Source organism: Schistocerca piceifrons, chromosome 3, assembly GCF_021461385.2.
Source record: "Schistocerca piceifrons isolate TAMUIC-IGC-003096 chromosome 3, iqSchPice1.1, whole genome shotgun sequence".
Taxonomy (NCBI): Eukaryota; Metazoa; Arthropoda; class Insecta; order Orthoptera; family Acrididae; genus Schistocerca; species Schistocerca piceifrons.
The window spans coordinates 75,482,059-75,504,855 of NC_060140.1; positions in this window are offsets into that span (position 1 = coordinate 75,482,059).

Sequence of the window (22,797 nt, forward strand, 5' to 3'; positions counted from 1 at the left end):
ACCAACCATATTACAACAGTATTACTCTCCAGAGTGTTTGGATACGGTCAGAGGTGTTCCATTTTAGTCAGATTCCAATGTAGTACCAGCAGTCCTGTTAGCACATTGTCTGTGAAACGCCCTGCTAAGCCTGCAGGACTGGACAGGTAGTTGGAATTGTGGAAAGGGGACAAAATGAGCGGCTGTCAGTTACCATCGAACACATGTAACTTTATTTATTTAACCAAACATTACAGTACAAATTCTTGAATTTCGTTATCGGCTGAATGCGCCACACTATCTTATGCCTTAAGAGCACAACCACTTTAATTTAAATAAAACAGCTAAAAGACTTTAACTCAAAATTCAGACGCCAAAAGGAATACTTGGAAGGCAGAAAGCCTCACGTTAAGTAAGTTCTATAATTTGGCTGAAGGAACAAAAATCTAACACTTGAAAAGCAACAACCGTAATTGGCTGAAGGCCGATGATTTAAGACTCAAGGTAAAATTAATTTAAAAAAAACACGAGGCAGAAGGCCTTATCTTCAATTAGGCTAAATCCCCCAAACAATCTGATGCTCGAAAGACAAGATCCTTAATTTAAAAACGGCTGAAGGCCCCATAACGTAAAACTGAAGGTAAAATAAATTAAAACGACAAAGCCTTATCTTAAATTAGGCTGAAGCCTCCAAACAATATAACACACGAAAAGCAAGTAACTTTGACTTTAAAGCGGCTGAAGGCCCGCGACTTAAAACACCACTAAAAACAGATCAATTTTAATTTAAAAAAATTATTTAAAACAAGGTGTTTGTTTATTTGAGTTTTGTTTTTCCCCACTGAAATGCCCACGGCGATCACGTGACTCCTATGACGTCGCAAATGAGTGTACTGTCTTGCAGATATTGTGGATCTTAATATATTTTTTGTATGTCTCACAACACGTTGCTACAAAATAATGTCATCTGAAAATAGTTTTCCCAGTTTTAAGATCTCGAGAACTAGTGCCTGGTGATGGGAAGCAAAAACCATTATCTGTTCCCACAAAAAGAAGTGCGGAAGTATTGGCCTTTCCACGAACTCGAACTGACAAAATTTTTAGTGACATGGCAGCCATCAAGCTTAAACCGATCCAGCAGAGGTTGTTTTGAAAAGTAATAATACATCTCTTCGCTCCGAGTGAACATAGCCTGCGCGCTAAAAATAAGAGTTAACTATATTTTCTGTCTGTCTTGGACAGACAAGTACACAATATCTCACAAAAGAGTAATATTAAGTGACAGCGACGATATCGCGGAAGTATTATCAGATGTTGCCCTAGCAGGAGGTTCCTCGTGCTTCTCTGTGAACACTTCCTGTGGTAAGGTGCCTTGGCAAAGTACTAATGGTCCCCGGGACGTAATTATGACGGGCGTCAGAGCATGAAGCGCACTTCCGAAGCACCTGCGTTCCCTCAGGAATTTCGCCCTCCCTGTCTCGACACCTGCAGAGTGGATTGTGGCTACCGGATTCCTTTTGATCTGGCCATCTCTTTGTTGTTAAACGGTGCGGACGTTTCCACACAAGCACCTCGTCTCACTCTGCCGCCATTATTTGCACAATTTATGATACACCTAACGCTTACTATACTGCTGGTTCTGTAAGAGAAACAAGATGAGTTTCATGTACCCAAGTGCTATGCATTATTAATCTAACGTCAAATCTGTCATGTTCCTTTGATATACCAGCCACTACCAAACGAGGTGGAGTGGAGAAAGAAATTGTCTGTGAAATCGACTTTGTAAGGTTTAGACTCATACAGGGAAATTGTAATTCTTAATAACGAAAACAAATTAGATGAGGATGCAGAGAAAAACTCCCGTCATACTACGTAGTGATAAGTCAATCAAAATGAACGTACCAAATATCGACCATGGACGTTCACTCGAAAGAAGTGCAAATGCAAATGGCTCTGAGCACTATGGGACTTAACTTCTGAGGTCATCAGTCCCCTAGAACTTAGAACTACTTAAACCTAACTAACCTAAGAACTTCACACACATCCATGCCCGAGGCAGGATTCGAACCTGCGACCGTAGCCGTTGCGCGGTTCCAGACTGTAGCGCCTAGAACCGCTCGGCCACCCCGGCCTGCTCGAAAGAAGTCATCGTATCGAAGATTACCAAGTATTTTAAACAGCTGAAGACCCTCGAGTAACGAAGGTGACATTTTTTCAACTTCGTGTGCCTATTCATTAATATGAGTATCTCTTATTAGTTACACAATTTGCGTCACCTTAAAAAGCTGTTTTCGACTGTTTATGCCATACGACTGCGCAGCTTTTAACAGCGCAGTGCAAGCCTTTCTGCAGTCTTAAGACACGCGAGCATAACTGTTTTCTCTGGGCTTATTCGGCTTAAATTTTCAGTGTACAGCTCTACGAATTGGGTGAGCATTGACCTCCCCCGCAACTCCTCCAGTCAAATTCCCAGTGACATCTGTAGGAATGAACTGCATTTTAGGTGGCAAAGTCTTATAACTTTTGAATTAATAGTTGACGGAATTTTGTCAGTTTCGGGTGAGTTCAAGTTCGTGGTAAGTCCAATACCTCCGTACTTCATTTCATGGCAACAGATAATATTTTATACTTCCCATTACAAGACACGAGTTCTTGAGATCTTAGAACTGGGAAAACGATATTCGTAGGGCATTATATTTTAGTAATCTATTGTGAGGCATATAAAAATATCTGAAAATTCACTGTACCTGACGAGGTAGTATGCTGGTTCGTGACAACATAGACGTCACGTGATCGCCGTGAGCACTTTAGTGGAAAACATGAAAGTCATATAAACAAACGCGGTTTTTAATTGATATATTATTATAAAGTCGCATAAATATAGTACTTCGAGCTGAAACAAGTCCAGAAATTTATAATCATCTGAGCTGCTGATAAACATTTCTTTATTATATGGTTAGTTTCGACCCACAGACCATCATCAGGTGTCATAAATATTTAGAAGAGCATACAAGGCCACATAAAATCAAAAGTGTCAAATAATATAAAATCGATGATTCGTCACTCTTTTCAAACAGTAATATTGTTTGGCACTACTGATGTGATGTCACCTTGTAAGCTGTTGTAGCCGGCCGCTGTGACCGAGTGGCTCTAGGCGCTTCAGTCCGGAACCGTGCTGCTGCTACGGTCACGGGTTCGAATCCTGCCTTGGGCATGGATGTGTGTGATGCATTTAGGTTAGTTAGTTTTAAGTAGTTCGAAGTCTAGGGGACTGATGACCTCAGATGTTAAGTCCCATAGTGTTTAGAGCCATTTGAACCGTTTTAAACTGTTGTTAACTATTGTATGATACCTAATAGAAGTTTATAGAATGCAATGGTTGTAAAGTAAAGAAATTTGGCTATGCGCTACGCTACCATATTAAGTTTTTATATCTGATGATGGTTGCACAGCCGAAATCAGTAGTCAACTGTAATAAAATACTAGTGACCAAAATGTTGACTTTTGTAATTCAATGTATGTTTTTTTTTTTCAGCAGCTCTTGGTGATGAATCACAATTTTTTTCAAATATTCATGAGCTGTGGGGTACCACTTTCTTAAAATATAATTCTCAAGATCCTATTGTAGAATTGCAACCCAGAGGTTGCAGTACCCGTGATCATAGGCGAATAACAAAGTTGCAGTAGAGAACAGCTCTCACTGGTATAAAGCATTTATATATTTGTCGATGTTATTGTTACCATAGACTACCGTAAAAAATTAACTTCTCTTGATAAAAAGAAAGATAAATTTAAAAACCTAAGTGTCGAACAAAATTATTTTCTTTTTTTGAAATTTCAGCGTCTATTAAATCATAAATTGTATAATAAGATTTTGGATAAGTTATGCAAAATACGATTGGTCGGGGGAAGATGTCATACACCATAAGATGTGCAATCCAAATAACATTATCCACCACAGGTGTGGATGACATGAGTTGGGTTGGATATACACTACTGGCCATCAAAATTGCTACACCACGAAGATGACGTGCTACAGACGCGAAATTTAACCGACAGGAATAAGATACTGTGATATGCAATTAGTTGCTTTTCAGAGCACTCACACAAGGTTGGCGCCGGTGGCGACACCTACAACGTGCTGACATGAGGAAAGTTTTCAACCGATATCTCATACATAAACACCAGTTGAGCGGCTTTGCCTGGTGAAACGTTGTCGTGTAAGGAGGAGAAATGCGTACCATCACGTTTCCTACTTTGATCGGATTGTAGCCTGTCGCAATTGTGGTTGATCGCATTGCGACAATGCTGCTCGCGTTGGTCGAGATACAATGACTGTTAGCAGAATATGGAATCGGTGGGTTCAGGAGGGTAATACGGAACGCCGTGCTGGACCCCAACGGCCTCGCATCACTAGCAGTCGAGATGACAGGCATCTTATCCGCATGGCTGTAACGGATCGTGCAGCCACATCTCGATCGCTGATTCAAGAGATGGGGACGTTTGCAAGACAACAACCATCTGCACGAACAGTTCGACGACGTTTGCAGCAGCATGGACTACCAGCTCGGAGGCCATGACTGCGGTTACCCTTGACGCTGCATGAGAGACAGGAGCCCCTCAATTTTTCGGATGATTCCAGGTTCTGTTTACAGCATCATGATGGTCGATTCCGTATTTGGACACATCGCGGTGAACGCACATTGGAAGCGTATATTCGTCATCGCCATACTAGCGTATCACCCGGCGTGATGGTATGGGGTGCCATTGGTTACACGTCTCGGTCACCTGTTGTTCGCATTGACGGCACGTTGAACAGTGGACGTTACATTTCAGATGTGTTACGACCCGTGGCTCTACCCTTCATTCAGTCCCTGCGACATCCTACATTTCAGCAGGATAATACACGACCACATGTTGCAGATCCTGAACGGGCTTTTCTGGATACAGAATATGTTCGAGTGCTGCCCTGGCCAGCACATTCTCCAGATCTCTCACCACTTGAAAACGTCTGGTCAATGATGGCCGAGCAACTGGATCGTCACAATATGCCAGTCATTACTCTTGATGAACTGTGGTATCGTGTTGAAGCTGCATGGGCACGCCCAGGCATATCAAGGCCGTTATTACGGTTAGAGGTGGTTGTTCTGAGTACTGATTTCTCAGGATCTATGCAGCCAAATTGCGTGGAAATGTTATCACATGTCAGTTATAGTATAATATCTTTGTCCAATGAATACCCGTTTATCATTTGGATTTCTTCTTGGTGTAGCAATTTTAATGGTCAGTAGTGTATGAAGGAGACAATCTGGACAATCAAGTAAGCAAAAAGCAAAGCTCTGCGTTCCGACGCCGATGGGACACACGGAACCGACCGACCGCCCTGTCATCCTGTGACAGTGGCGTCATTTGACGCGATATGGAGAGATGTGGAGACATCACACCACTCTCATGGTGACTGACGGCGTTCTTCACCTTGGAGGTGGTACTTCTCGCTGAAGTAGCATCTTAATTGGCCTCACGAGGCTGACTGCACAATGTTCCCTTCCTCCCACGAAGAAAAAAATCGCAGACAGTACCGGAACTCGAATCTGAGTCTTCCAGACAGCAGCCAGATACCCTGACCACTACCTACGGTAGCGGATTACACCATGTAACGGAACCTATTAAAGGCTTTACGTTACCGAAGTATGCGATACCCTCCAAATTCAACCAGTTTAACGAGTATTTATGATTATAGAACAGTTATTGTGTATGTTAACAATGATTGCATTACATGTCTCCATTAACAGTCAACCCATTAAATTATACTGAATAACTGACCCACACAAAAGTAATATCACTCGATCACTGATTACAGCAAATGTCATAATGTAAAAACACTAAGTTCATCTTAAATAATTAATATGAAGTACGAAAAATAGTCGCCAACTTACGTAATTTGGGTCTCCTTAAATAAAAATCACCCAGTGAAACCTATTTGTTCACTATGACCGTCTTCACTCAGCATTCACGTAAACACTGCTATTTTAGACGATAACCAATGTAATTCTTAATAATTCATGTTATTTACTTATTTATGCAAATTAGAGAAGTCAATTGACAAACTTCTAAAAAACGGCCTTTTTGTAACGAAGAATTATTCTGTCAAGTCAACAAATCTATCTGTCATTTTAATAACCTGTTAAATTATGTCACTCGATATAAATTAATAACTTTTCTGCACAAAATACGATAACAGATGTACATGCGACTTATAAACTATATCTGTTTTTAGTAGTTCTTTGACAAGGTTATAAATACAAGCAGCAAGAAGGGTCGGGAGCGGAGTCTGAATGTCACTTTGGTAAAGTGTATGTGTGTTATTGTTCGAGGTGGATAAACATTGCAAAGAACATGTAAAAGAAGTGCTACTTTGTGTTGTGTCATTGTCTTTGGTGGACAATGGAATTAAGATGGCCACCAGAGTATTAAATATTTGAAGTTTAAATATTTGTTGGTTTCGCTCATTATTTATCATCAAAAGCACATCAAAAACACGGGGCCTCATCTTTTTACCCCTAGACAACCAGATTTAGAGCTAGCACTAGCATCGAGACACAGCAGCGATCCAGCAAGCAGCAGCGATTACCACAATGCATTTTAATGGCGCCAATTAACATCAAGTGCTAACAAGCTCCGTAAATGGGAGTGAAATAGTGCGATTATAGCAATATCTACGACTAGGAGACCATTATAACCATCATCTCATAAATCTATTTTTTCGACTTATCCATCAAAAAACTTGTCCTCGTAGGAACCGCACTATATCTCCGGCCCGCACGTCTGTAATTTGAGACGAATGACGAAAATTTCAAAAGTGCCACAGAGAATCATTCATCGCCGGCTGCAATCAAGATTAGCACGCCTGAGAAATTTCTTGCAGAATTGGCGGCTCGCTGGGGTCAATCAAAGGGGAGTTAACACCACTCTGGGGCGGAGCTCCTCGCCGTCAGTGTTTTCTGTGGGCCTAATTAGGAGTCGGACACAGTGGCTGACGCGGTGCGAGCCGAGATTCCACAATGGACAAAGGCGGCGCTGCGCGCAGTTGAGAATGGACGCGGTTGCGCAAGGCCCGCCGGGGTCCTAATTTAGCGAGGCCAGACGCGCGTTGATTTACGGCACCGTCCGCCAAGGCCATCTCGCGAAAGGGGAAATGCACGCAGCGGGCCGCGGTCGTAATTACCCGCGCGGATATATCACGGACAATTATCCTGCATTCTGAGCCCGCCGGCTTATCTGTCGATGCCGAGGGCGAGGCGAAAAAAAATATGACGGAGTGTAATTTGTACGTGGCGTGCCGACAGACGTCGGACTTCACGAGCCAGAAAAGATACTGCTCGGCTAACATTTTCTGATCGTAATCAGCGCACTGTAGCGAGTGTTTGCTGCCGTAATTGCTTTTCGTAGTGTAGGTGTACATGGTGCCTGGGCTGGTCAGCAGTAACTCTCGAGCATGGTGCTGCCTCAGTTCGAGCCTCCAATGCACTTAGTAGAATAAAATATTTGAAGTGCTGCCTGCTCGCATTTGTATCGAGATCTTCGATCGACGGTCGTTCAGTGGTTCTTCTGACGTTTCGCCAGCCACGAGTGGTCCTGTAATTACGGTAGCGGGCAGGAATCCAAGCAGTGCTTGTGCACTGAGGTGAGAAAGCTTATGGGATACCTAGTAATAGCGTGTCGTACTTCATTTTCACCGGCGTAGGATAGTAGCTTGACGCGGCATGGACAACAAGTTGTTGGAAGTCCTCAGCAGAATTGCTGAGCCATGCTGCTTCTATAGTCGTCCATAAGTGCGAACTGCAGGTGCACGAGTACACGAACTAGCCTCTCTATTGTCCGGTAAATGTTCGATGGGATTCACGTCGAGCAATCTGGGTGGCCGAATCATTCGTTCGAATTGTCCAGAATGTACTACAAACCAGTCGCGAACAATTGTGGCTCGGCGCCATGGCGCGTTGTTGTTTAGGAACATCAAGTCCACGAGTGGCTGCAAATGGTCTCCAGGTAGCCGAACAGAACCATTTACAGTGAATGATCGGACCCAGTCCATTCCATGTAAACACAGCCCTCACCATTATGGAGTCGCCACCAGCTTGCCCAGTGTCTTGTTGACAAATTGGGTCCATGGCTCTGCGTGGAAAAAAAAGGTTCAAGTGGCTCTGAGCACTATGGGACTTAACTGCTGAGGTCATCAGTCCCCTAGAACTACTTAAACATAACTAACCTAAGAACATTACACACATCCATGCCCGAGGCAGGATTCGAACCTGCGACCGTAGCGGTCGCGCGGTTCCAGACTGCAGCGCCTAGAACCGTTCGGCCACTCCGGCCGGCTTCGTGGGCTCTGCGTGACATTCGAATCCTAACATCAGCTCTTATCAACTGAAATCGTGACTCATCGGTCCAGGCCACGGTTTTCCAGTACTCCAGTTTCCAACCGATATGCTCAGAGGCCAGGAGACGCGCTATAATCGATGTCGTGCTGTTAGCAAAGCCACTTGCGTCGCTCGTCTACTTCTATAGCTTACTAACGCCAACTTTCGCCACACTGCCCCAGGCTGAGTATGTCATTTCATGCCGGCCCCGGTGGTCTAGTGGTTCTAGGCGCTCAGTCCGGAACCGCGCGACGGCTACGGTCGCAGGTTCGAATCCTGCCTCGGGCATGGATGTGTGTGATGTCCTTAGGTTAGTTAGGTTTAAGTAGTTCTAAGTCTAGGGGACTGATGACCTCAGAAGTTAAGTCCCATAGTGCCCAGAGCCATTTTTTTGTGATATTCTCGGCACACACTTGACACTGTGGATCTCGGTATGTCCATTCCACATTCAGTTTGTTTAATTTCTGTCGTGCGATCAAAACCATGCCGGAAACGTTTTCACATTGAAACCTGGTGATCAAGGGAAGGCAGGATTCGGTTACGATTGTGTACGGGGCCGTAATCAGGTACTATTGGTTGCCTTTTACAGCTTTTACAGTTACACACATTTATTTTTAAAACAGTAATTCCAGACTCAACAATAAATATAAAAGCCACACGTTATTAATGAAGGAATAAACAACTGTGTAAAAAACAGTGTTTTCAGTGCGTTACAGTTTAGCAAATCACCATAAATCACAGATACAGACAATGCTTAAAAAACGGCCACTGTGATAACGGCTGAAGGCCTTACACGCCAAGAATTGCAATAAATTAAGAATGTTTAAGGACTCGCTGCAATTACAACTTACTGGTATTGAAATATTAAAAGGTAAGTGGCCACAAACACAGCAGAAGGTATCAGACGCCAGGAATGGCAGTAAATTTACGTGCTGTTTCAATCCTGGAGGCACAAAAGCCCAACGTTACTTAGTACAGTATACATATGTTTATAGCGACCGATACGACTACATGGTGAGAACAATTCGCCGTAGTTGACTGTCTTTCTACTTCAAAATTTAATTTGCAGACTTCCAAACAACCAAGCCACAGCTTAGAGAATCGTTGAATGGAGGCAGCGAATAGAAGAACAACTATCGGCAAAAATCGCCTGGGTTTTATAGTGTCACATTTACGCTTCCAAGTACTCTTGTGGAGGTATCAGTGTTAACACACTGAACTGAAAGTGAGACAGAATACACTTGAAGCCCTGGTAGAAGCGTACCGACGCTGATAACCGAAGAACCGACGTCGGTAAAATACGCAACCGAATCTTCGCAGAATCAGTGCTGAAACAGGAAACCATCAGCATGTATAAAATATACAGCAGAGTATAAGTTACGTGCCTGTTTTGAAAATTACTCAAACTGGTATTGTATGCTGAAGGTTTTCAGTAAAATATTATCTTTTATTTATAGGTAACTGATGATGGCATTTATAAAAATAAAGTACACTACTGGCCATCAAAATTGCTACACCACGAAGATGACGTGCTACAGACACGAAATATAACCGACAGGAAGAAGATGCTGTGATATGCAAATGATTAGCTTTTCAGGGCGTTCACACAAGGTTGGCGCCATTTGCAACGCCAAGGTGGCGACATCTGCAACGTGCTGACATGAGGAAAGTTTACAACCGATTTCTCATACTCAAACAGCAGTTGACCGGCGTTGCCTAGTGAAACGTCGTTGCGATGCCTCGTGTAAGGAGGAGAAAAGCGTTCCATCACGTTTCCAACTTTGATAAAGGTCGGATTGTAGCCTATCGCGATTGCGGTTTATCGTATCGCGACATTGCTGCTCGCGTTGGTCGAGATCCAATGACTGTTAGCAGAATATGAAATCGGTGGGTTCAGGAGGGTAATACGGAACGCCGTGCTGGATCCCAACGGCCTCGTATCACTAGCGTTATAGATGACATGCATCATAACCGCATGGCTGTAACGGATCGTGTAGCCACGTCTTGATCCGTGAGTCAACAGATGGGGACGTTTGCAAGACAACAACCATCCGCACGAACAATTCGACGACGTTTGCAGCAACATGGACTATCAGCTCGGAGACCATGGCTGCGGTTACCCTGGACGCTGCATCACAGACAGGAACGCCTGCGATGGTGTACTCGACGACGAACCTGGGTGCACGAATGGCATAACGTCATTTTTCCGGATGAATCCAGGTTCTGTTTACAGCATCATGATGGTCACATCCTTGTTTGGCGACATCGCGGTGAACGCACATTGGAAGCGTGTATTCGTCATCGCCATACTGGCGTATCACCCGGCGTGATGGTATGGGGTGCCATTGGTTACACGTCTCGGTCACCTCTTGTTCGCATTGACGGCACTATGAACAGTGGACATTACATTTATGATGTGTTACGAGCCGTGGCTCTAACCTTCATTCGATCCCTGCGAAACGCTACATTTCAGCAGGACAATGTACGACCATATGTTGCAGGTCCTGTACGGGCCTTTCTGGATACAGAAAATCTTCGACTGCTGCCCTGGCCAGCACATTCTCCAGATCTCTCACCAACAACAAACGTCTGGTCAATGGTGGCCGAGCAACTGGCTCATCACAATACGCCAGTCACTACTCTTGATGAACTGTGGTATCGTGTTGAAGCTGCATGGGCAGCTGTACCTGTACACGCCATCCAAGCTCTGTTTGACTCAATGCCCAGGCGTATCCAGGCCGTTATTACGGCCAGAGGTGGTTGTTCTGGGTACTGATTTCTCAGGATCTATGCGCCAAAATTGCGTGAAAATGTAATCATATGTCAGTTCTAGTATAATACATTTGTCCAATGAATACCCGTTTTTCATCTGCATTTCATCTTGGTGTAGAAATTTTAATGGCCAGTAGTGTATTTCACTGTACTGGGCTGACTTACGGAACTTCACAGTGGGACGATTTTTGGAGTGTTCCCGATATCGAAGGACTGGTGGGCTGGAGTGGAATCAGTCATTTCAATTTCCGTACATGGGTTTCAACAACTAAAAGTCAAGCTCTCCCTGATTTTCAACACGCGTCGCCTCCTGTATGATGACAGGAAGCGAACGCCGTCTCGGTCCTGATGGAGTTCTGGATCTTGGCCGATCCTACAGGAAGACCTCCCGGAAGGCTAAAGTGCAACACGCTCAGGCACAGCCCTGAAACTAAGACTACAATCACTACCTTCGTCCTGGAAGTGACTTAGCGCAAACATAGCAGCGGGCTTAAGAGTTTAAGCTTCCAAAGAACAGTTAAATTTCTTTTCGGCCCTTTTTTGTTCTAATGTGTGTGGCCCATGCCAGAGGCTCAACTACTCTGCTACACGATAAGTATAAATATCACAGAACAAGAAAAGGCTGTGGGCAGCTTCAATACTAGGCTGAGGTTTGATGGTTAAAACACATAAATGATAGGTACAATAGAGTCAAGCTTTACCAACAAGGTTATCACAACTTAAGCTTAATAGTGAGCAAGTGCATGATTGCTAAATTGAGCTAAAAGAGCTTAGCAGCAAGGTTTTTAAAACTTACAACACTAAACTTAATACTGGCTAAGCTCAATAACCACTGGATTAAAGCACCAAGCTGTTGTCACCCAGACGCGCTTACACGCTCACAGGCCCACAACCGCAAGGCAACAGTTTAACCCTTAATGGGGCGTAGCCACTCAAGGGAGGCCGAACTCTAGCCAGGCTGTGTAACCTCATGGATACTAAGTCGCTGCGCAAATCAATGTTAAATACGCCCGTACGACCGAAGGTAGTTCATCACCAGAGATCAAATTTACTGACTGCGGCGGTGCACCACTTTACTATTCTATAGAAGTGCGCTAATTTAAAGAACACACTCCGCAATACAACCGCCCCACGGGCAACATACACACTTTATAATAATGGGAAATCCAGCAGGATGGATTGATACTCTTTATAATAAAAATTTAGAGCTCAAAGGAAAAATACGACAAAAGCCTCGACCACACAACGCTCTCCACTGCTATGACATCACGATCACACAACACAGCGCAGGGACGTCTCAAATTTCTACAGACCAAGGTTCAATTTTTTTAACTCAGCGTACCCATCAGTAACTCCTCCTTTTGGGTTACATCAGTAGCAACAACTAGATACGGTCGATCCAGAATCGCCACAGCCAAGAATGGTATTACTGCTCGATAATGATCCTTTCCGTCAGCCTAGTGCGGCGGGTCCATGTGCTGACACTAGGTTGCAATTAGTGAAACTTTCATAGGATTTGTCGGCCTAAGAAAAGCGTTCGACAATGTAATATGGTGCAAGACGTTCGAAATTCTGAGAAAAATAGGGTGATGTATAGAGAAAGATGAGTGCATACAGCATGTACAAGAGCCAAGAAGGAATAAAAAGAGTGTACCACCAAGAAAGATTGCTCGGACTAAAAAGGTTATAAGACAGCGATGTAGTCTTTCCATCCTACTGTTAAATCTGCACATCGAAGAAGTAATGATGGAAATAAAGGAAAGATTCAGAAGCGGAATTAAAAGTCAGGGTCGAAGGACACCAGTGATACGATTCGCTGAGTGAAAGTAAAGAAGAATACGTGATCTCCTGAATGAAATGAACAGTCTAATGAGTATACAATATGGAGTGAAAGTAATGAGAAGTAGCAGAAATCAGAACAGCGAGAAACTTAATATCAGGATTGATGGTCACGACGTAGATGAAGTTAAGGAATCTTACTACCTAGGCAACAAAATAACCAATGACGGACGGAGCAAGGAGGACATCAAAAGCAGAGTAGCATTGGCATAAAGATCATTTCTGGCCAAGAGAAGTCTACTAATATCAAATACCGGCCATAATTTGAGGAAGGAATTTCTGAGGATGTACGTCTGGAGTACAGCATTGTACGGTAGTGAAACATGGACTGTGGGAAAACCGGAACAGAAGAGAATCGAAGCATTTGAGATGTGGTGCTACAGGCGAATGTGGAAAATTAGGTGGACTCATAAGGTAAGGTATGAGAAGGTTCTGCGCAGAATCGGAGAGGAAAGAAATATGCCGAAAACATTTACAAGGAGAGGGGACAGGATTATAAGGCATTTGTTAAGACATCAGGGAATGGTACCAGAGGGAGCTGTAGAGTATAAAAACTGTAGAGGAAGACAGAGTTTGGAATACACCAAGCAAATAACTGAGAACGTAGGTTGCTAGTGCTACTCTGAGCTGAAGAGGTTGGCGCAGGAGAGGAATTCGTAAAGAGCCGCATCAAACACCACAGAAGACTGATAACTCAAAAAGAAAAAAAGAAGAAAAACGCCGGTAGAAGACGCTGACGATAAGAAACTGTGTGATGCTGCCACAGTGGCTGACTACGAGAACTAGCTAAGAAAACTACGTTGCTTCCTTATCTCCTTGGCGTTGTTTTCTATCGTGTTGAAGTATCAATTTTTAGCGTTATTCAGCAACTGTGTGGGACGTGTTGATTTCCTGGTTTGTCGTGCGGCTGTTGTGAGTCATTGCAAGGAAAACTATGAAGGATGTTCACAGTAGTAAAGTGATAGAGACGACCGTGACGAAGTAGCTGCTACCAATCTAGAGGTGATGCGTTTGGCTCTTCTTGACTTGTTGTGATGTGGTGGGCACGTTGTGAAATGTTGTAAGGAGCCGGCCGAGGTGACCGAGCGGTTCTAGGCGCTTCAGCCTTCATTCAGAGCCATTTGAACCATTTGTTGTAAGAAATGTCTCCTGCGGCTACTTCGGTTGCATAAGTTTCAATACAATGAAATTTTCACTCTATAACGACGCTATTCACCACTTAACCGAATCCGGCAGGCAGCGTTGAGGAAACACAACGGGGACGTTCAGCCGAGCATAGCCACAGATCTTGGTTACGAATTATTCTCTCCAGTATCCTGAAAGAACCCAACTAATAACCAAAACGATGAACAGCAACGTAGAGCTGGACCACCACAGACGTATTTCAACACTTTCGCAGAGCTTAACGCCAACGGACTGATTTGCTGTCGGGAGCCACGATGCCTGCCGACACAACTCTGCCTCGTCGCTGCGGTGTCCCTACGTAACGCTGCGGCCGTAAACACCGGGAGTAAGGAACTAGTAGCCCGGCCTACCTTCCACTGCTCCACGCTGTCACCTTTGACGCCACTAGCGCCACCGCACCGTCACTCGAGCACGTAGGTGCAACCAAGTGTTCATGGAATACAGAGGAACTATGTCAGAACTGCAACGGCGCGAGATACAAACTGCCAGCAGAGGAAGCCAACCAACACGGGAGGAAAGGTGTATAGGAAGGAAGCGGAATGGAAAACATATAACCGGAGAAGAGACGGTGTACACGACAAGGTGCTGGACGTCCATACAGCATCACAGAACTTGAATGATGGGGACTTGCTCCTTCTGTAACGCAGAATAGGTGGCTATCTGCGGCAGATCTGATGACACACTACAGTGCTGATACAGGAACAAGTGTTCAGCACACGTGTTTGAGCTTGGGGCTTCACTGAAAACCCCTACTTGTTCCCCCGCTGAGGCAACATCACAGTCGATTACGCTTTCAGTGGGATCGGGATCGTTGAGGTTGGACCGGACATCGATGGGAACATGCCGCCTGGTCCGATGAATCACATTTCTTGCTACACTAAGCCCACTGATGACGGTGATGTTATCGTAGAGGCTGTGGTTACTAAAGTTAGTAAATGCTCAAGAGGGCTAGGAGAGTTTTATGCCGGAAAGAGCAGACAAGTACACTGATGCTCATAAATTAAGGATAATGCGGATACATGGTGAAACAACGCTCTTGCGGTGTTAAATCACCTCGGGGTGTGACCATGCGGTGCAATTGACCTGCGGTCGCCGCACCGTGGCTCCGGCAGCAGTCCACATACGCAGAGGTGTGTTCGTGCATGTCAGAGTGCGTTGAAGCGAGTAAGTGTGCAGACGTTTTCAGACGTGCTAATGGAAACTGGCTCAAAGAACCAGGTCGCAGCACGGGCCCTCCGTGTGCCACAAAGTATGTTCTCAAGATTATGGCAACGATTCCAGCAGACAGGAAACGTGTCCAGGCGCTACAGTATGGGACGTCCACAGTGTACAACACCACAAGAAGACCGATATCTCGCCATCAGTGCCCGCAGACGGCCACGGAGTACTGCAGGTATCCTTGCTCTGGACCTTACCGCAGCCACTGGAACAGTTGTCTCCAGACACACAGCGTACAGACTGCTGAAAAGACACGTCTGGAATGCTCTGGGTCGACGTATCGCTGCACGTCTTCAAACCCCTAGGACACTTCAGGAGCTCCGACAGGAACTGGTGCAAGAATGGGAGGCTATACCCCAGCAGCTACTCGACCACCTGATCCAGAGTATGCCAACCCGTTGTGCGGCCTGGGTAAGTGTGCATGGCAATCATATGCCATATTGATATCGACGTGGACTTACAGATCTGTATCGTGGGTGTTCCCTATGTGCCTATGCTAATAGCGCCAGTTTTGCGTAGTGCCACGTTGTATGGCACCACATTCTGCAACTATCCTTAATTTATGAGCGTGAGTGTAGTTTTTAGTATTTTAGTTAGACAATGAATCGGCATAATTTAGTTCCAATATCTATTATTTGACATAGTCAAATATGGAGACAAGCGACCTGTCATGTAAACGATATGGAGCAAAAATCCTTGTCTCCCTATTTCATAATGTCAAATAACAAGGAAATAAATATGTCAAGCCAGGCGAGGCATCGAGATTGTGTCGCCAAAGAGTTTCCGTACTTGGTATGGTGTTAGCAGGTCTCAAGGCAGCGGGGAGTGAAAGGGCCAAGTCCATAGAGAACTCCGAAAAACTAATTTTATTTACCAGGCTTCCAAACAACCAACACTGGTAACAGCACACAGATACAATGATATTACAACTTACTATTTGTTTTAAAAATACATATGTCAGAAATTTAAAAAATCTTGCAAAACAACAATTATAACAATTTTAATAAACGTTTTTGGAACAGTGATAAAAAATTTTAAAATTTATTCTTGATCACACCACGTATGCTACAAGAGCATAGGTGACCGTTTTCGGTCATATCACATGACCATCATCAGACCCGTAACTTAATTTAGAAAGTAATAAAAACCTTACTAGATTAACAATAAAATATGACAAAATGTGTATAAGCATAAAATACAATAAAATTTGTTTACCCATGGCATCCTTCGAAGATGGTAGGTGGAGCACTCTTCTCAGCTGCTGTGATGTCAACTGGTGCCAGCAAGTGACGGGCATACGCTTAAATACGAAGATGCTCCGCCTACCTCTTCTCCCTCTACCTCACGCCAGCCAATCAGTGTAAAATGGGTTCACATAATCGTCAAAACGTAAAAAAACGTAAAAAACTAAGTTCAGTAATAACATGAAAATAGTTATGTATAAAATATCTCTTTACAACCATGGAACTACTTAAATATTTTATAAAATATCAATTAAAAGCTTTAAAATAACTGTACAGACGATGTATAACTCAGTGTGCCCTCAATGGGCTAAGGTGGTACTACCACAATGGTTTCAAAGACAACGATGTTGTGAAGGTCTTTGGTATTGCGGCATCATATCGATATGCGAGTTGTGACTCGACTGCAAGTATACATCTATGCTACATTCAGTCTGTCTGTCTTATATTAACTTTATTTGGCACTGGAGGTATATGTAATAATGGAATGATCAGCTGCAGAATGGTATGATATCACATACATTTTTTAAAATGTCATAAAACTGATTTATTAAAAATGGAGTCATATTTCGTAATATTTCTAGTTGGAAGTTTAAAATTGTGATACAGATGTACCTTACCTATAAATTTACCTTTGAAAAATACTTACATATTTGTATAACAATCTTAAACTTCCAACTAGAAATATTACGAAATATGACTCCATTTTTAATAAATCAGTTTTATGACATTTTAAAAAGTGTACGTAATATCATACCACGCTGCAGCTGATCATTCCATTATTACATGTATCTCCAGAACAACAATTATAACGTTTAAGAATGCATATTTTAATCTAAGTGACTTCCTCCATTGAAAGAACTTTGTTTTTTAATTGGAACTTATGCTTTTACTTGTGACTTGTGCTTTTACTTGTGACTTCAATGGAAACATCTTACAGAAAATTAATTATTTGACAGGTGACTAACAAGCCTGGCGGCTCCGAAATAGTTTGAAATCTTTTGAATAGTTTAAAACACCAAAAACATTAGTTACAAGCTACAGTTTTAAATCAGAAAAAATTTCTTGACTCTAGAATACATCCATCAATTACAGTAGTGCTCAAACTTAGCAGCCTTAGGCAGTCGTAAATTCACTTAGTTGTACTGGTCACGCGGCAATGCCTGAGGCGCAACCCAGCTGGCTTACAAAACAACACGCTCCTTCTATAACACACCAGACGAACTATTAGAACATCGACCGTTTCACGCCAACTGTGAAGCCAGCCAACCTTTTGCATGCAAGATGTTAAATCAGATATTAAGTTACAGCCCAGTAAGCAGTCATTAAGCCCAAAGTTCTTAAAGCCAATTGCAATACTTTAAACCCCGGAATACATTTTAATTGCAACTTTAAGTAGGACGCGTATTGAAATACTCCAGCAGCGCGCAAAGCAGTAAAAGCACATTTTGTTATAAGGTTAAGATAAAATTACACCTTCAAAATTACAACTAAAACGGCATTGCACAATTTGAGCTGCTTGGGCACACAGAGGTAACCAGCACGTAATCAAGTACTGCAACGGCCACCGTTACCAGTAATTTGACTGACTCCCAATTAAGACTAAACACGCAGCTACTCAATACAACATTCTGCAAACAACATAACAGACTTTAACACAGTTGCGCTTATAGAACTTGCCAGACATTGGGCTTTCAGTGAAATGATCGTATGGCATTGTTGGCCGGGAGGTCCCATGCGGGGAAGTTCGGCCGCCGTATTGCAAGTCCTTTTTAGTTGACGCCACTTCGGCGACTTGCGAGTCAATGATGATGAAATGATGATGAACACACAACACCCAGCCATCACGAGGCAGAGAAAATCCCTGACCCCGCCGGGAATCGAACCCGGGACCCCGTGCGCGGGAAGCGAGAACGCTACCGCAAGACCACGAGCTACGGACTGGGCTTTAAGTAAAAAGCAAAATTTACCGGACGCAAGCTCTATACAGTCTGAAGAATTCGCACAGCTTTCGTAAGTTAGACCCAGTAAATTACGTGATAGGCACAGGTAGTACTTGTAAGCAAAACGGCACCTATAGGGCGAGGAACTCCCACACACAAATACGACAGCACTTATGAGGTATCACAGCTCAACGCGAAAGTCGTATAGGGCCACCCAAAAGTTAATCGTACAAGAACGATCCTATATGAAGAACATCTACACCTCTACATGGTTACTCCGCAATTCACACTTAAGTGCCTGGCAGAGGGTTCATCGACCCATTTTCATACTACTTCTCTACCATTCCACTCTGGCATGGTGCGTGGGAAAAAGGAACACCTAAATCTTTCCATTCGATTTCTCTTACTTTATTATGGTGATCATTTCTCCCTAAGTATGTGGGTGCCAACAAAATATTTTCGCGTTTGGAAGAGAAAGTTGGTGACTAAATTTCGTAAATACACTCCTGGAAATTGAAATAAGAACACCGTGAATTCATTGTCCCAGGAAGGGGAAACTTTATTGACACATTCCTGGGGTCAGATACATCACATGATCACACTGACAGAACCACAGGCACATAGACACAGGCAACAGAGCATGCACAATGTCGGCACTAGTACAGTGTATATCCACCTGCGCAGCAATGCAAGCTGCTATTCTCCCATGGAGACGATCGTAGAGATGCTGGATGTAGTCCTGTGGAACGGCTTGCCATGCCATTTCCACCTGGCGCCTCAGTTGGACCAGCGTTCGTGCTGGACGTGCAGATCGCGTGAGACGACGCTTCATCCAGTCCCAAACATGCTCAATGGGGGACAGATCCGGAGATCTTGCTGGCCAGGGTAGTTGACTTACACCTTCTAGAGCACGTTGGGTGGCACGGGATACATGCGGACGTGCATTGTCCTGTTGGAACAGCAAGTTCCCTTGCCGGTCTAGGAATGGTAGAGCGATGGGTTCGATGACGGCTTGGATGTATCGTGCACTATTCAGTGTCCCCTCGACGATCACCAGTGGTGTACGGCCAGTGTAGGAGATCGCTCCCCACACCATGATGCCGGGTGTTGGCCCTGTGTGCCTCGGTCGTATGCAGTCCTGATTGTGGCGCTCACCTGCACGGCGCCAAACACGCATACGACCATCATTGGCACCAAGGCAGAAGCGACTCTCGTCGCTGAAGACGACACGTCTCCATTCGTCCCTCCATTCACGCCTATCGCGACACCACTGGAGGCGGGCTGCACGATGTTGGGGCGTGAGCGGAAGACGGCCTAACGGTGTGCGGGACCGTAGCCCAGCTTCATGGAGACGGTTGCGAATGGTCCTCGCCGATACCCCAGGAGCAACAGTGTCCCTAATTTGCTGGGAAGTGGCGGTGCGGTCCCCTACGGCACTGCGTAGGATCCTACGGTCTTGGCGTGCATCCGTGCGTCGCTGCGGTCCGGTCCCAGGTCGACGGGCACGTGCACCTTCCGCCGACCACTGGCGACAACATAGATGTACTGTGGAGACCTCACGCCCCACGTGTTGAGCAATTCGGCGGTACGTCCACCCGGCCTCCCGCATGCCCACTATACGCCCTCGCTCAAAGTCCGTCAACTGCACATACGGTTCACGTCCACGCTGTCGCGGCATGCTACCAGTGTTAAAGACTGCGATGGAGCTCCGTATGCCACGGCAAACTGGCTGACACTGAGGGCGGCGGTGCACAAATGCTGCGCAGCTAGCGCCATTCGACGGCCAACACCGCGGTTCCTGGTGTGTCCGCTGTGCCGTGCGTGTGATCATTGCTTGTACAGCCCTCTCGCAGTATCCGGAGCAAGTATGGTGGGTCTGACACACCGGTGTCAATGTGTTCTTTTTTCCATTTCCAGGAGTGTAGATCTCGCCGCAAAGAAAACCGCCTTTATTTCAGCGACTGCCACTCCAACTCGCGTATCATATCAGTGACACTCTCACATCTATTGCGCGATAACACGAAACGAGCTGCCCTTCTTTGCACTTTTTCGATGTCCTCCGTCAATCCCACCTGGTAAGGTTCCCATACCGCGCAGCAATATGCCAGCAGACGACAGACAAGTGTAATGTAGGCTGTCTCTTTAGTGGGTTTGTCGCATCTTCTAAGTGTTCTGCCAACAAGGGGCAGTCTTTGTTTCGCCTTCTCCACAATATTATCTATGTGGTCTTTCCCATTTAAGTTGCTCGTAATTGTAATTCCTAGGTATTTAGTCGAATTGAGAGCCTTTAGCTTTGTGAGATTTATCGTATACCTAGCTTACCCACCAAAATTAAGACAGCCGAAGTTGGCAGCGGGCGACAGAGGTCTTGGCAAGGTGATGGGATGCAGACGCTTGTATTCAGGCCTCTGCACGGCTACTCTGTCCTCCAGACGCAGCACGACCCCAGTTCCGCTATTAGCATGAAGTCTCATGGGACGTCTATAAAATAAATAAATAAAAAAATAAAATAAAATATTAATTATTGTATACGTATGATAGTGCTTGGTTGTAATTAACATTTGCTTATCTGGAACGTGGATGTTTAATTATTTGGTGTCAGACGCTTGACAATGGCTTTTTCGTAAATGCATTGTCATTCGTATTTGACCGTGAAATGTAACTCAAATAATCGGACTTCGAATTGAAATCGTTTCCAAAGACTGCTGCGGTAGGTGCGGACTCAAAATGTCAATATTAGTGTAGTTTGCCAGCCATGTCAACACGTCGTACAGAGGTGACTGTTTTCATAAATATAGAATCTGTACAGGGTCAAGTGCCTAGTGAGATTGCAACTCGCAGTGTTCTTATATAACATCAAATATGGCGGTGTGCCAGTTAATAAAATATACGTGCTTCCCGCACCAGCTGTTCTACCAGACGTACTTCATCTCAATCAAACATAAGAGTGTCCTAACTGTATTTTGTTTTACCAGCGACATAGCGCTGCAGTTCTGTGTCATAGGCTTTACTTATTTGTCAGAGATTAATTATTTAATTAAGATTTCGCGTTTCCGAGGAAACACACGCACGGCATGCAAATGTGCCTTTATACGTCGTCCACCCACTAGCGCTGTTTCCGTACTCGGTCAAAGCAAACTCCGGGCTCGCTTGGCCCACTACCGACCACGACACGACCAGTAACGCAACGACGGCGACTGACAGGGTCACTGCCCTCTCTCGGTTAACTTCCACGGCGTCTCTCTACTGCGCCGACTCCCCTTCGAGTCGTTCCGCGTGCACCCGAATAGCGACCGCAACGAATCGCACCGCGGGAAAGCGCGGGCACAAGAAAGGGCCGACACACTAATCGCTCCAGAGGTAAGTTACGGCTCAGTCCTTGTAAAACAGTGGCGATCCTTTCAAGGAGTGACAGAACAAACAACGACATCGAAAGCGGACTTCCGTGAGAAAAGCCAGCACAGATGATAATGAGGTGTGTCAGTTGGCCACTGAAATGAAGCGTGCGTGAGGCTCCCGAGAGGTAGACCGATCGCCTGGTGCAAGTCTCTTTAGTTGGCGTCATTTGGGCGACTTGTGTGTCGATGAGGATGAAATGGTGATGAAGATAACACAACACCGACTCCCGAATGGAGAAAATCTCCAAGCCGTCCGGGAATCGAACCGGGGCCCCGCGCAGCACTGACTACTAAGCTATAGAGGTGCACATTTGGCCATTGAAAGCCACCCAAGCTTGGATACCAGTACAGGTGCTGTGGATTGGCAGGAGAGCCAACCCAGGAATACTACAGGAAGCCGAAACGCACGCGTTTTAGCTCACGCAGGCTGGCGTGAGGTCTGGAACAGAACAGGGAAATTAGACTTTAGAAAAACGGACGTAGCTGGTGGAATACTTAACTTTAATCCATTAATGGTGAACGTCGGTCTGACGGTACATGCATCACAAGATCAATAGCAACTGATAATGGCGCCTTGCTAGGTCGTAGCAAATGACGTAGCTGAAGGCTATGCTAACTATCGTCTCGGCAAATGAGAGCGTATTTTGTCAGTGAACCATCGCTAGCAAAGTCAGTTGTACAACTGGGGCGAGTGCAAGGAAGTCCCTCTAGACCGGCCGTGTGGCGGCGCTCGGTCTGCAATCACTGATAGTGACGACACGCGGGTCCGACGTATGCTAACAGACCGCGGCCGATTTAAAGGCTA